Source organism: Vombatus ursinus, unplaced genomic scaffold (assembly GCF_900497805.2).
Source record: "Vombatus ursinus unplaced genomic scaffold, bare-nosed wombat genome assembly UNPS02014810.1, whole genome shotgun sequence".
Classification (NCBI taxonomy): domain Eukaryota; kingdom Metazoa; phylum Chordata; class Mammalia; order Diprotodontia; family Vombatidae; genus Vombatus; species Vombatus ursinus.
In genome coordinates this window covers 11,511,666-11,523,786 of record NW_020954588.1, presented here as the reverse complement: position 1 = coordinate 11,523,786, position 12,121 = coordinate 11,511,666, and the positions used below count along the sequence as shown (strand labels likewise).

Here is a 12,121-nt window from a genome sequence, read left to right as displayed (position 1 = left end):
ACTATGGCAGTATCTTTGTCAGGAAAACTCTATGTAAGTATATTAAAGATCAGAGTTAGATTGAAGACCAAGCATATGAAGTAGGGGAATACAAACTTCAAAGTCAGGGCATTGTTCCCAGTTTCTGCCTTTATAATATGTGGCTGACAATAAACTCCTGGATTTTGAGACGCTTTAAAGAAGCAGGCAGTTAACTGAGTAATTATTGATCATAATAATGTAGGCAGAAATGGAAGAAATCAGAACCCAGATCACTGCCATTGCTAGTCTTGTCTTCATAAAACTGATTTTGAAACATTCCTATTTCCTCTCAAGAGAAAATTGGTAGAAAGTAAGCATGGAATGAAGTACGTGTTGTCATATACAACTAATGTGTTGGATTTTTTGCTTTACTATATTTCTTTGTTACAAGGGAAGGGGGGGAGATAATTAATGGCAGTGCTAGCAGTATTTTTTTTAAAGAATCAATGAAAGTTTTACCAAAAAAAAAAAAATCTTTCCTAGTCATTCCAAAAAAAAAAAAAAAAAAAGAATGAAGACTATCTTTTTATATTTTATCTGACCAGAAATAAAGATAGGGATTAGACCTAAGATTTCTTCAGTATGTGGAGGTTTTAGATGAGGAAACTTTTTGTATCAATGCAATTATAGCTTCCCTGCAACTAGGAGTCTTAGGGAATTACTTACAGCATGGAGAGGCTAGGTGTCATTTCCAGAATCTCACAGCCAGTAGGAGACAGAGATAGTCTTTTTGACTTCTCAGCCAGCTTTCTAACCACTATCATGGATACTCGATAGAGTACTAAACTAAGAGTCAGAAACATCTAGGTTCAAATCCTACCTTTGACAATAGCTGGGTAACCTTGAGCAAAGAATTCAGTGACCATAGGCCTCCATTTCCTCATTTGTAAAATGAGAGTTTGGACTAGACAGCCTTTAAGGGCCCTTCCAGTTCTTGATCTGAGGTCCTATAAGGATTTCCAGCCCACTGCCCAGCATCCAGAGGAAAGAGCTTCAAAAAAGCCAGAAGCTTTATGATATAAATGTTAGAAAAGTGTTTCCTCTGTGTCCAAAAGGCTATGAAAATGTGCATGCGCTTTGACCCAGCAATACCACTTCTAGGGCTGTATCCCAAAGAGATCATAAAAATGGGAAAAAGACCCCCATGTACAAAAATATTCATAGCAGCTCTTTTTGTTGTGGTCAAGAATTGGAAATTGTGGAGATGCCCATCAATTGGGGAATGGCTGAACAATTTGTGGCATGTGAGTGTAATGGAATACTATTGTGCTATAAGAAATAGTGAGCAGATAGACTTCAGAAAAAACCTGGAAAGACTTGTATGGACTGATGCTGAGTGAAGTGAGAAGAACCAGAAGAATATTGTACACAGTAACAGCCACATTGTGTGGTAACTAACTCTGATAGATTTAGCTCTTCTCAGCAATACAAGGATCTAAGACAACTCCAAAAGACTCATGTTGGAAAATGCTATCCACATCCAGAGAAAGAACTATGGAATCTAAATGTAGATGGAAGCATATTACTTGCTTTTTCTTTTTTGTTTTATTTTATTTTGTTTTGTTTCTTCTTTCTTGTGCTTCCTCTTATTTGTTCTAATTCTTCTTTGCAACATAACTAATGTGAAACTATGTTTAATAATAATGTATATGTAGAACCTATAACAAATTGCATGCCATCTTGGGGAGGGGGGAAAGGATGGAAGGGGAGAAAATTTAAAATTCAAAAGCTAATGGAAGTGAATATTGAAAACTAAAAATTAATTAAATAATAAAAAAGAAAAAAAATTTGAAAAAATTATTAAAAAAGGGTCTCCTGAGATATTGTTCAAGCAACATTCTTATTTTTTAAGCAAACTATTACCATGTTGTCATATGCCTAAAATAACTTTAAATATAATTTTTAGACTTTTTTTTCTTCAAAGACTATAACTTCTCACTACTGGAATACTTTGTTTCTTTAAAGGTAAAATTGCTTGATCAACAGACTGTGGGGACTATTATTAGGGAGTGGCCTTCCACCAACATCACTGCTGACATGCATGAGATTTATTTTGGATTAGATGATGTGAAAATGAAAGCATTCATTTTAGATGCTTGCTTCCTCGTTGTAAGTACCTTACTTGTAAGTTATATTATGAGCCATGTATTTCTAGTGATGTGCTTATGAATGACAATGGACACTTCTTATGATGAACTTCTTAATCAGTTGGCATTCTATGATCCATTAACTTGTCCAAAGTAGTTAATGATGGATATGTGTGTTGTGCAATTCAAACATTGGAAGCCAGATGGCATAGTAGATAGTCTGTTTGACTTAGAAAGAACTGAATTCAAATTCTGCCTCAGACACGTACTGGGTGTGTGATCCTGGGCAAATCATATAATCTCTTTCTACTTCAGATTCCACATTCTAAAGTAGGGATAATAATCACTTCTTTTTCACAAGGTTATTATGAAGATAACATGAATGTGTAAGGAACTTTGCAAACCTGAAAGCATATGAATGTTATCTATCGTTAATATGAGCCAGAAAAAAAGGAAAATTCTTGAATTTTGAAATTATGTAGGATCATTCAACTTCCAAGGTTATGAAAAAATAATTTCAGTTAACTATTAAATACTCTTTTATCTAGATTTTCCCAAGTCATTTGACAAAGCATCTTGTGCTCTTTTTAAGGTCAAGCTGGAATTAAATGGGCAAAATAATAGAACTGTTAGGTAAGTTTGAGAACTTGAGGAAAGCTGGACTGTAAGATCTGCTATTGCTGATAGCTCAGAGAGAGATCTTTAGGGGAGTAGCCTGTGTTCTTCAATATTTTACTTAGTGAGTTAATAATAACTAGCATCTGCATAGTGCTTTAAGGGTTACAAAATGCTTTACAAGTAGTATCTCATTTTATCCTCACAAAAACCCTGGTTGGTGCTGTCGCCTGCATTTAAAGATGAGAAAACTGAGGCAGACAGAAGTCATATGGTTTATCCAATGTCACACAAGTAGGAAGTAAGTGTCTGAGGCTGGTTTTGAACTCCAATCTTCCAGACTCCAGGTTTAGTGCTCAACTATACCACCTAGCTGTCTTAAATAAAGACATGGATAGCAAGTTTTTCAAATTTGTAGATGATATGTAAATAGGGGAAGGAAGAGCCAACATTGTATGACAGTTAGGATTCAAACAGATTTGAAAGGCTAGATAATTGGCTGAATGAAATAAGATACAGTTTATAATATAATGGAAAGAGAATTGAATCTGGAGTCAGAGGGCCTGAATTTAAATTCCAGGTCTTCCTCTTTAATCCAATTCAACAAACATTTATCAAGCATTTACTGTGGCCTTTACACTATGCTTGGCGCTGCAGTAAGCAAGGAAAAAAAAAATTGGTCCTGTTACACACCTTATTCGGCTGGGGCGTGGTAGCCAAATGTATAAAGGCAAATATGTATAAAGGCAAATCTGCATAAAGGCAAATCTGTATAAAGCAAATAAACACAAAATATATATTGTGGTGAGAAGTAGGGAAGATACTTTGGTACACAACTTTATCCAGTGAAAGAAAGGGTCAGTATTCAAGTGATTGAGTTTTGCCTAGACTTCATAATTAAATCATACATATGATCTACCAAAAGAGAGCTAAAATATTAAGTGCCCCAATTACAACTTTAACATTAATGCCCTCTGAAAGCCACTGTGAACAATAATGGAATTCCATTGGCATTCTACTGCTGGGTCTTTGACTAGCAGAGAAAATAAGTTTATGTTAGTTATCTCAGAATTTGGATATATATAATATATCAATTTAGATTGATATATACATATATATATTTGGATATTGGATTTGGATATATAATATCAATTTGGATATATAATAGCTGTGGTCAAAATCTCATCAATATAGAGAAGTAACAGTGGTTGGTCATGTGAGTTACTGCTATGATGTCTCAAAAACTTTGAGTTTGGGATTGTGAGGGTTTTAGCACTTATCTTGTCTAACACTCCCTGAAATGAAAGAATTCTCTCTACAGTTTTCCCACTGTATGATCTTCCAGTCTCTGCCTGAATAATGATAATAAAAATTATCATTATCAGTTATTATTCACAATAATTCATATTTGTATGGTGCTTTAAGATTTATAAAGTAATTTCCTCAGAACAGCACTCAAAAGCTGATAGTTCAAGCATTATTGCCTCCATTTTACAAATTAATAAATTGAAGCTGTGAAAGATTAAGTACTTGACTATAGTCAAATAGCTAAAAAGTGTTTAAGGTGATACTCACACCCAGGTCTTCTGAGTCTCTATCCATTGTACCACATTATCCGTCAATAGGTTCACTCATCAGCAGTGCCAATACTTAGGAGACCACTACTTGACAAGATAACACACTCCATTTATGGGCACCTTTAATTATTCACAGTTCTTTATATTGAACCAAAATGTGCTTCCCAGTGACTCACCCATTTTTTTCTGCCTTAATTTGAAAAATAATAAATTCATTCACTTTTCAATATAATAACATTTCAAATTATTAAAACAGTACCATGTCCCCTACCTGAGAATTCTCTTCAACAGAGTCAATATCCCCAACTTAAATATGGCAAGATTTCCACACACCTCCTTAATATTTTTTCCAGAATTATGCTTATAACTTCCATTAGGTCCTCTTGTCCAGATGCCTGCCTTGAGCATCACCACTGCCTGATGAAATCAAAATTATCCTTTAAGTCAGCCTGATCTAACTAATATTTGTAAGGTCAAGGCTAAAAAAAAAAAACCAACCAATTCATAACTAAAGTGATAGTGAGTTATTGAGCTCACAGTGTCCTCCAAGTATTCTATATCTAAACATGTGAGAAGAGAACATGACCTCTACTCAGTCCCCTAAACAACTTATGTCTTTTCCTACTGGGGAAAATTAGGTACCCAAAACATAGGCATTGGTTGTCTCATGATCTCTTTTGGTCTCTGGTCTTATCTGTGCCTCCCAACCTGGATTTATTTATCTAAAACCTGAATGAGAGTTGGCTTCCCCCTCTCCCCATTTTTACATGACTCCATCCTGGGTTCATTTTCCATTGGTTATCTTGTTCATTAAACCTTGCATCAATGGAAACTTCCAGGACATTTTTGCACATCTCTTTCCTTTCCATTTCCTAGAATTCTTTAGGCACAAACGAACATGTTTCTACAGAAATATAATGGTTTCGTTTCCTCCATAGTTGATGGTGAAGACACTAAGTATTCACAACCTTCAGTAGATTTTCCAGTTTCTGCCAAGATGTTTAATTGAATTCATTTGTCTGTTTTTTTTAATTTTAGGAATTCATGTATTTTGAAAAATAATGGAGAGAACTTCCAATAATTCAAACAATGCTTAAGACACCATATTTAATAAGGTTTTCTTTTTAAAACAAATTCAGAAGATTGAACTATTCATGCAATCAATTCTTAATTATGTGCAAATATTTTTTTTTCAATTTTCCATTTCCTTATATTGCAGGGAGTCCTATCTTCAATGGGCCAAGTTGGAACTGCACCTACTAATAAAAGTACTGATTTGGGAGTTCAAAGGGTGGGCTTCTCCCAGAGGGTCCATTTGTATGAACTTTAATATGTAAGTGTGTATTTCTGTTGTGGTGTGGCAGTAATTAGAAAGGATTCACACTGTAGAGGATGTACGTGAAAGGATCAAAGTAAATGCCCAAGAACTGAGCTGTATCAGGTGGCTACCACTTTCAATACTCATTGGAAATGAGTGAATGAAACAACAAATATTTATTCAATACCTATTAAGTAACTTCTACTCTGCTGGGCCCAGTTTGGAAGTGTGATTTTTTTTTTAAATCATAAGACAGGTTTCTTAGCCTGGGGTCTATTTGGTGAAATAAGTTACTCAACATAAAACAATAGAAACAATAAATATTGAAGTATTTAATAGCATGTTAAACTGCAATACAGATAATTAGAAAAAAGAAAGAATATATAATACTGTGATAATTGTGTGGAATGGGACCCATTTACAAAATAAATTATATCTACACATCATGGTAACATGAGGCAGAATGAGATTAATGTCATAAGAGAGAATAATAAACAAAATGTTATGGAGTTTCAGAGGAATACTAATAATAGCAATACTACTACTATTCATAATAATAACAACAAATATGCTAATTATATTCAATGGACTGAGAGATGACAAATCCCACCACCACAAAAAAGAACCTCAATATATCCTAGAGAAATCAACCAATAAACTTTACTGGAACTGGGCTATTATCCCAGATTTAATGAACTAGGACATTCTAATCCCGATACTGAATTCTTCCATTAACACCTGAGCTCCTTGTGAATAGAAATTACTTGTTTCTTTGTACTTGAATTCCCAGTGCTTGGGGCATAGTAGGTACTTAAAAAGTGCTTACTGATCAATTGATTACCCCCAGTTATAGAGATATAACATTGATCCATTAAAAAAAAAACAAAGAAACTAAAACCAAATGTTTAAAATAGATGAAATAGGGTGGTATAGGAAGGATCACTGACTTTGGAGGTAAAGGACATCGGTTCAAATCTTCCTTCTGTAAATTACTATCTGGGTGATATTAGGCAAAACTATCAACATAATTGAACATATCAGTAACAAAACCAACAGAAGTAATATGATTATTTCAATAGATATAAAAAAATAAAAACCTTTGTCTTTACAAGTCAGGCACAAATTGTCTGTATGAACATTTGGAATAGAGATATCTCTAAATTTGCTTTCTCACATTTCTTTTGAGCAAGTGCAGTTCTGCCTTGCTCGTGGAACACAGCACTTTCTTTGACGTGGGTATGCCATGCTGGACTTTCCTGTGCCAGTATCTCCCATGTCTCAAAATTGATTCAAAATTTTTCAGAGAGACCTTGACAGTGTCCTTGGAATACTTCTGACCTCCCAGTGATCTCTTGCTTTTTGTGAGTTCTCCTTAAAATGATCTTTTAGGCATGTTTGGCATTCAGACAATGTGGAACCCATTAGAGTTGCACTCTCTGCAAAAGAGTTTGAATGCTTGGCCACTCAGCTCGAGCAAAGACTTCAGTGTCCAGTACCTTATCTTGCAAGGTGATCTTCAGAATTTTCTTAAGACAATTTAAATGAAAGTAATTCAATTTCTTGTCATGGTGATGATATACTGTCTGGATTTCACACGTATACAACAATGAGGTCAGCACAATGGCTCTGTAGACCATTGGATTAATAGGCAGCTGAATACTTCTCTCCCAAACTTTCCTGCCGAGCCTCACACACACTGAGCTGACTCTGGTAATGAGTGCACCAATCTTATCATCTATGTGCACATCCCTGGAAAGGATATTCAAGGTAGAGAATTTATCCACAGCCTTCCAAACTTCTCCATTTGCTGTAACTGATGGTTCCATGTATGCATTGTGTGGTGCTGGCTGGTAGAGTATCTCTGTTTTCTTGGTGAGAACGATCAGCCAAAATTAGCACAAGCAACACAGAATCAATCTTACTTTTGTTGCATCTCAGCCTCAGAGGGCGCATTGAGCGCACAGGGAGGTCTCTCTGAACAAATCATCTTTGAACAAAAAGTCCCACACCAACTCTTCCTCTACTTTAGTCTTGGCTTTTTCAAGTTAAATAATTTACCAGTCATAGTAGATAGCTGACCTTGATCCCACTCGTTGAAGGTGTCAGACAACGCAGCTGAAAACATCATGCTAAAAATTTGGCGTGGGAGAAAGCACAGAGCTCAGCTTTACTTCATTGGTGACATGAAAGCATCATCCATTATCCAGAACTTATGCAAGCATGCTGTCATGGAACTGATAGAGAAGACCGATGAGCTGGGCAACCAGATTTGGTCGTGATCTTCCATAATTTCTCGTGACTGATAGCATCAAAGGCCTTGGTCAGATTGATAAACATTATGGACAGACCTCTGTTCTGTTCCTTCCATTTCCCCTGCAGTTGTTGGCAGCCAACATCATACTGAATGTTTCTCAGGCCTCTCTGAAGCCACACTGGCTCTTGGGTGGATGACCATCTTCCAGATGAAGGATCGACCTATTACAGAGGACTCTGGCAAGAATCTTGCTAGAAATAACTAATAGAGAGCCTCCCTGTGATTGCCACAAGACTACCTATTTCCTTTTTATATATAGAGATGGACAATGGAGGCATCCTTGAACTCCTGGGGTTAACCTCCTATTGCCATATAATTGGAAAGATTTCAGCCAGCTTTCATATTAGCAGTGGGCCCCTGCCTTGTAAATCTCAGCTGGAATAGAATCAGCAACAGGTATCTTGCCAGGCAAAACCTCCTCTACACTTGATAGTTTGGCTAGAGAGGGATTGACTTCTTACTGAGGTAAAAGGTCAATAGTTGTAACTTTGGTTGATGATGGTTTATTGAGAACATTATGGAAGTGTTTAGCCCATCTCTCCAAAATCATGTCCTTATCACTCTTCAGTCTATCAGCACTGAGTAGTTGAGATGTATCTATAGGTCTTTGACCAATAAATAGACTTCAGGACATCATAATAGGGTTTTGGATTGTTACTATCAGTATGAAATTGAATTTCATCTGCCTTCTTACTGAGCCAAGAATCCTGCATCTCTCTCTAAACATTGATTGCACTTTGCTTTCGATGGAGCTAAATGCTACCTCTTTAAGAGATAGATCAACTGTTCTGCTGGTAAACCCTCAGACGTTTTTGTTTTTCATTTAGTAACTTCTGAATTTCACCATCATTTTAAACAAACCAATCCTGATATTTGCAAGTGTTCTGGCCCAGATGAGTGCTATATACCAAATATAGACACATGGGCAAGGAGTAACAGAGAAAAACTGACAGAGAATTATCCCAAGTAATGGAGGCTAAGATAATTAAAACAATACTTTAAAATATTAAGATAAATAATTTTCCCTAGATGTTGGCTTGGGGAGCAGCAACATGTGTTGAGGGGTGAGGGAGGGGAAGAAGTGTCTTTCTGCTGCCAAAGCAAAAAGCAGTAGTGGCCAGATACAATGAAAAGGGACCATTTAAACTTTATGCACCATCTAGTGGATAGAGAGGGACATTACAGCTGGCTGGAAAGTTAAGGGTAGTTCATGATCCAGAGAGAAAGAACTGCTTAAGCAGAACACCAATGGTGCCCATCTGATTCTATTTTTTAAATATATTTTATTGATATCCTTTGTTGTTATGTTGCGTACCTTTGCCTCTATATTCCTTTTCCTCCCAGACAGCCATCCCTAATAACAAATTTTTTAAAGAAAAAAAAAGTAATTTTTTAAAATTGATCAGTACATAAAAAATTAACATTATATAAAGTTTTCATTCTTATGAATCTCCTCCCCTACCTCTGATAAAGAGGGAGCTGTCTTTTCACAGCTTATTTTGGGGTCAAGTTTATTCTTTGTAATTTTGTGACATTCCTTTTCAATTGGTTGTCTCTAGCATTCTCTTTGACTGGATTTAACCTGTGTGACAGCTGTCTTTCTGTATGTTAAGAGAGGCACTACCTAGCCACTCAAAGATTCCTCGGTCACAAATTTACAAACTTCAAAGGGCATACATTTGAAACTAGGATGTGCTCTCCTGTTATATGTCATACCTAGACTGAGCAAAGCTTTCTGCAAGTCTCAGATAGATAGGATTCCTGAAGTACAAGCCCATGAACCAGAATAACAGTTGTGGTGTCCTTCCACCACATTTCATAAAGAGTTAGGGTTATAGGGAAATATAGAAGTCAAGACTTTAAAGTATGAATCTATTGTCCCATATATCTAGGCTTACTTACAAGTGCTCGTTATCCTACCCAGTTTCCAGAGTTTACAACTGCCCTCAAATACATGTAACTGAAGGATTCAACTCTAGATTACTTCATAAGACTCATCTCATTGGTAAAGATAATGATGACTTCAGGCAGCTTTCCTCCATAAGGGGTGGCATGGGCACAAGAGTTTGGGAAATTGAAACTTTGTTCTTCCTTCTTGCTTTGTGAAGTGCCCCTTGCCCCCAAAAGATATTTTGGTAACCAGTTTATCTCCCTAGAGACTTGGGAGCATTTCCCTTTGAGTGAGATTGGGAATTCTCTCTGCTGACATGAGATACTCCCAATGGAAAACCTTAGTCACTCTGTGTACCATCTGGTGTATTCTGAACTGTGGAACTTTTCTGATTTCTCTTTGCTATCTGCTTGGATAAATAGGTTTATTCACGATTCATTATTTTTAGTGGGCTGTTTGATAACTATCATTTAGTGGGAAGGCACCAAGCCTTTGGATGTATTTAAACTGTACCTCTTCCTTTTTATTGGATAGTGACTAGGGAAGAAGCTGGAATCTAAAATGGAATGGAAAGACCCCTCACCCCAGAGGGGCTGGGGCTCTTTGGGCAGGGAAGGTGCCTGAGGGCCTCTCAGTCCCCTTAGGTCATAGTGTATTTGCACTAATAAACTGAACAATTCCTGCTGGCACAAAAGTTAATAATGATTAATGCTAAAATACAGTGAGTTGGTGTTCTGTTTTTCTCTTTCTGCATTTGGAAGTATCTTATTTACACATTAGAGTAATATCACAAATTACTTTTCTCCATAAATATAAATGTGCTCTGAAGATTACAGACCTATATTTTTAAATAACTTGCATATAAGTTGGAAACTCTCAGAACTGCATTCTTTTACCCCTTCATCCTCCCCAAAACTTTCAGGATGGGACCAAGTTCTTCAGAAAAGAATCCAAACCACTCCTCTCCACTTCTGGCGCCAATGGTAAACCATAATCCATTGATCTTATCTGAGGGTATCATGTTGTTCTCCTGGGGCTGTCCAGCGATCAGAATCCTGTCATTTAAATGTTGCAGCTGCCCTCACTCTCCACCCCGCAAAGTAAGAAAGGTTAATTACTAAATATTGATTGTTTTTCCTACCATTGCCGATCTCCCATAGTCCCTTGCTCCCTTCCTGTCTACTTACCTTCACCCCTCTACTTTTGGAACAACTTGGCTGGGAGTGGGGATGGAAAGAACCGCTGCCTGGGTGTTAAGCTACTTAGGTCTGCCAGAATCAATTGTCCAAGCCAAGTGCCTAGGGGTGAGGAGAGAGGAAAAGCAAACCAAAAGCTCTCCCCTGAAAACTGCTCCATTAGAAGACACTCTCCCCCCGCAGGACTTGTCTCAAAGCAACCCAAGGGCGGGACTCCACCACCAGCTTGCTCTTCTGACTTCCACAGAGCCGTCTTTGCGCGCTCTCTCTTTCTCTCCGCATTCTGCTTCTAGACCTGCCCCACCTTCTCTTCCTTTTCTCGCTACTTCTCTTCTTCCCCTTTTTGAAAACACTTATTCCGTTTTCAACACCAAGAATACTCCACCCTTCCGAGGAGCTTCTGGGAGCGTGGAGCTATCTAGAGAGATAGCACGGAATCCAGCCTCTCCCGGGTGGGCGAGCTGAAGTGGAGTGGGTGAATGGGGCAGGGTCCTGGCCAGGGCTGCTTTGGGAACGGGGCTGGGCTGGTTGGGGCGGAGCACTGGACAGCTCCTGCCTTCAGTTACTGCATTTCTGAGGTGAAATATCCGGATGCCCTTTGCCCAGTAGGGTGGGTGAGGCTCGGTAATCACCCCGAGAAGCGAGTTGCTGTCGCCCTGAAAGTTTGACGAGCGGTAGAGGGGAGAAGAGAAGAGAAGAGGGGAGAGGAGAAGCGAGAAGTGGAATCACAGCTTGACTTTCACCAACGGGGTGCTATCAGACCAGTTAGGGGGGCGGGGGGAGAGGAAGGCATTAAGGACGTGGGCACAGTTACAAACTTTTCAAGTGGCTGGGCTCCTCTTGGAGAATCTTTCCCTGGCCCCGCGGGGCAGCCTCGAGTGGTTCTGCGCTGAAGCTCGGGATTTTCGGGAGCTGCTGAAGCACTCCAAGGACTTCATCTGGTTTTGGGAAAGCTTGATTTACTCCCGCGCCTGTCTGCCAAGCAGCCAGTCAGTCAACAAGCCAGCACTACTTTCCAGGTACTATGCTTAGCACTGGGAATACAAAGAAAGGCATAATAGCCATAATAAAGAACAGGGAGAGAGAGAGGGAGAGAGAGAGA

At 38.1% G+C, this 12,121-nt stretch overlaps 1 protein-coding gene across 1 annotated transcript in view; it reads left to right on the top strand.

The window, feature by feature from the left end:
* Nucleotides 1-10,882: 10,882 nt before the first annotated feature.
* Nucleotides 10,883-12,121, top strand: part of PLSCR4 (phospholipid scramblase 4) — a 53,510-nt gene continuing 52,271 nt past the window's right edge. The window contains exon 1 of the mRNA XM_027876073.1: nt 10,883-12,038. The gene's annotated coding sequence lies outside the window, so the exon portion shown is untranslated. The remainder of the gene's footprint in view (nt 12,039-12,121) is intronic.